This window comes from Acomys russatus, chromosome 13, assembly GCF_903995435.1.
Source record: "Acomys russatus chromosome 13, mAcoRus1.1, whole genome shotgun sequence".
In the NCBI taxonomy this organism is placed as follows: Eukaryota; Metazoa; Chordata; class Mammalia; order Rodentia; family Muridae; genus Acomys; species Acomys russatus.
In genome coordinates, this window is record NC_067149.1 from 39,777,386 (window position 1) to 39,781,629 (window position 4,244).

Here is a 4,244-nt window from a genome sequence, read left to right on the forward strand (position 1 = left end):
CTTCTCCAGGCCAGGTTCCCTTTCCCACTTCACACCTAGAAAAATCAGGACAAAGTTATGAATGCCCACAATGAGATAGCCGAGAAGCAGAAAGCCATGGATTCATACTCAGACATTCCTGCCTGAATAGTCACGCTTTCCTCACCAGCATCTGTCAGACCCAGAGAAGGAAGGCTGGAGAGGTCTAAGGGATGGCAGTCCTCATCATAGACTGAGCCTAATGGCCAGAAAGGGAAAACAAAGCTGAAGCATGGAGTAGGTCACAAAGGGCAAGGTTAATGTGCTCAGGCAGGGAATCTAATGCCCAAGGACAGTTGGGAAACAGGAAATGACTGGACTCTTGTCTCATCACTGTGTGACTTAGTTTGATGTATGTGTGTGTGTGTGTCTGTATGTATGTCTGTACGTCTGTGTGTGTGATAAAGCACTGACAAAAAGCAGCTTAAGAGAAGGGATCATTTCATCTTGTAACTTCCTGGTCACAGGCCATCCTTGAAGTCAGAGTAGGAACTCCAGGCCGACTGCTTACCATCCTATGCAGTATCTCCAACCACAGTCCTGGGAGTATGAGCTACCTGTTCACCTCACAGCAGATCACGGAACAGAGAACTCGGGCTGCAATCATGGCTGGCCTATAACCCAAGAATGTGCACACTCAATGACTCACCTCCACCAACAAGGCCCCACATTCTCCCAAAACACCAGCAGCAGCTGGAGATTAGCTGTGTCTGTAGGGGACATCCAGAGTTAAGGCATAATGTGGAAGGAGTCAGACATCCCCTCATTTATAACAGAGTCTAATCCAGGCCTTAAACTTGGCCATAGAAATGAATCCATGTCATACGTGATGCCCGTTCACGGATGAGACCTCATCTATTCTGATATGCACAGAGCATGTGCATGTCATTCTTGTGACCAGGCATTTTTATCAGCATCCCACAGAGAGATGTTACCAGGTAATACAGTTTCAGAAGACCTTGGAAAATTAAAATGCCAATGTGGCAAACAGGGTAAAAAGTGTAGGCATGGAGAAATCTATTAAAGAAGATATCAGAGTACTGACATGTATATTGTCTCTCTGTTTTCCGTTCTCTTTGGTATGAGGAATGCTTTACTATTTACCTCTACCTCACACTGATGAGAGCTGTCCTGAAAAGCTGAAGAGGTAGATTTTCTCCATTACCTGGGTTCAGATTATTCTAAAACAGAATGTTATTATAAACAGTCAGCCCCCAGAGATGAATCAATACTTCAGTCCATAAGGAGCTTGCTGTGAAAACATAAGAACTTTATATCAATCTGTAGAACTTACATTCAAAACAAAGCCATGTGTGGTGGCAGGTGCTTGTGACCCTAGCACTAGAGACAAGCTGAGAGACTGCCAAATTCCTAGGCAAATTAGTAAGTCTCAGCCCAATGAGAGGCCCTGCCTCACAAATAAAACAAAACAACAACAATAAAAAAACCAAAGTAGATTGTATCCTGAGAAATGACATCTGAGGTTGACTGTTGGCCACCACAAACATTTATATACATGTGCACACCCATATATATATATATATATATATATATATATATATATATATATATATATATATATATATCTCACATGCACATCCTTGTACACACAATAATGAATAAGTGATATCTGCAATTAGGTCATTGAGAGGCATTTATAATCAGCTCACAGGTGTAAAATAGCAAGAATTAGAATTATTTTCATTTCCAAATCAGGGATCAAAACCCTATATATTGTATAGGGTGATGGCATACAGCCAACACCTTGGTAGAAACTGATAATGTTTTAGCTGTACTTTGTAGTCTTAATCAGTATTAACATTGGAATATTAACACATGAAAGTTCAAATAAGGGCTTTTCAATCAGTTGTACAACCACTGGAAAATTACTTAGGACTCCAGGTGCCGTAGTGAGCATTAACTGTCAACTTGGCATGCCTGAAATGAGTCTCCATGGAGCAATTGTCTTTATCAGGTTGGTCTATAAACACATATGTGAGGAACTGTCCTGATTATCTGAATTGATGGAGGAGGGGCCAGCCTACTGTAGGTTGCTCTATTTCCTAGGCAGGTGGTCTGAAACTATATGAGCCACTGATCTGGAGAGTGATGCAGCAAACAACATCCCTCTGTGGTGTCTTGACTACCCCTCAAATGGACTGTGACCTGAAAGTATAATCTAAGTATACTCTTTCCTCACCAAGTTGTTTTTGGTCAGAGTGTTTTATCACAGCAAAAGAAATCAAACTAGAATCCTGGGGTTCAATGAAATGGGAACAAGATCACTTTCCTCAGGAAGGTTTCATAAGCCTACAGACTGGGAAAAGATCTTCACCAACCCTACATCTGACAAAGGTCTAATATCCAAAATATATAAAGAACTCAAGAAATTAAACACCACCAAACCAAATAACCCAATTGAGAAACGGGGCTCAGAACTAAACAGAGAATTCTCAACAGAGGAATATCGAATGGCTGAGAAACACTTAAAGAGATGCTCAACCTCCTTAGTCATCAGAGAAATGCAAATCAAAACAACTCCATCTTACACCCATCAGAATGGCTAAGATCAAAAACTCAAGTGACACCACATGCTGGCGAGGATGTGGAGAGATAGGAACACTCCTCATTGCTAGTGGAAATGCAAACTAGTACAACCACTTTGGAAATCTATCTGGCGCTATCTCAGAAAACTGGGAATAAGGCTTCCTCAAGACCCAGCTACTCCACTCCTTGGAACAGACCCAGAAGATGCTCCAGCACACAAGAACATTTGCTCAATCATGTTCATAGCAGCCTTATTCATAATAGCCAGAACATGGAAACAGCCTAAGTATCCCTCAGTCAAAGAATGGATAAAGAAACTGTGGTACATTTATACTATGGGATACTACTCAGCTATTAAAAACAAGGAATTCCCAAAATTTGTGAACAAATGGATTGAACTAGAAATGATCATAATGAGCGAGTTAACCCAGAAGCAGAAAGAGTTATATCTGGACATTAGCCCAAGGGGCATGTCCCATGAAAGTCTTCACTTACCAGGAAAGTGGGACAGAGGGGAAGACTTCCTACTGGGACTCTAGGTGAGAGAAGCAAGGGAGAATAGGGAAATAGAAGGATCCAGAATGCCCTAGAAACCTACAAGAAGAACATTATGACAGGCGGATCTGGGCCCAGGGGTCCCACTCAAACTATGGCACCAGCCAAGGACAATATGTGCAGTAAATTTCGAACCCCTACCCAGATCTAGCCAATGGACAGGACATTCTCCACAGTTGAGTGGAGAGTGGGGTATGACTTTCACACGTACTCTGGTGCCTCATATTTGACCATGTACCCTGGATGGGGAGGCCTGGTGGCACTCAGAGGAAGGATAGCAGGTTACCAAGAAGAGACTTGATACCCTATGAGCATATACAGGGGGAGGAGGTGCCCCTTAGTCACAGTCATAGGGAGGGGAGTAAGGGGGAAAATGGGAGGAAGGGAGAAATGGGAGGATATAAGGGATGGGATAACAATTGAGATGTAATATGAATAAATTAATAAAATATGTTTTTAAAAAGAAAGAAAGAAAGTTCCATGAACCTTTGTGTGGATTAAAGCTGGCCAAGTCCTTTCAGCATCAGCCCAAAAATCACACTCAGTACCAGCTGTCCTGTGTACATCTTCTGAAGGTGGGAGATCCTCTCCTCACCAAACCAATGTAAGTCTGTGGAGCAGCCCCTTCTAAGCTAGTCCACCTCCACCACTACCCAGGCCCCAAGGCTCGTATGATTCCTAGGCTAGGAATTTCGGATCCCTACCATTGCCCTTTACTCCTACTGAATGTGCTTCTTCTTTCATGAGTCATAGCAACATCGCCCTCCCACTGGGTCACATGGAGCATGGCAAGTAGTTTCTACGTATTGTTTACAAACTGCACGTCCGCTAATGACGCTCAGTCGCAGAGTCAGTCGAGAAAAGTTCTCTGGGATCCCCAGTGTCTCACACCCAAACCTAATCCCCGAAGAGGATGAGATTGATACTAACAAACTCCTCCCCTGAGGAAGATTATATGTGTAAAGAGAGAAGCCATGTTCCTTTAAACGATGTAGTATGGTTTGACTACAGCCCCACGTGTTCCTATAGTGACATTTAACCTCCCAAATCAGATGGTATGTGTGGGGAGCACCCTTGAGCAGTAATTATGTTAAATGAAGTTGGGAGGATGGGGGGGGGGACCC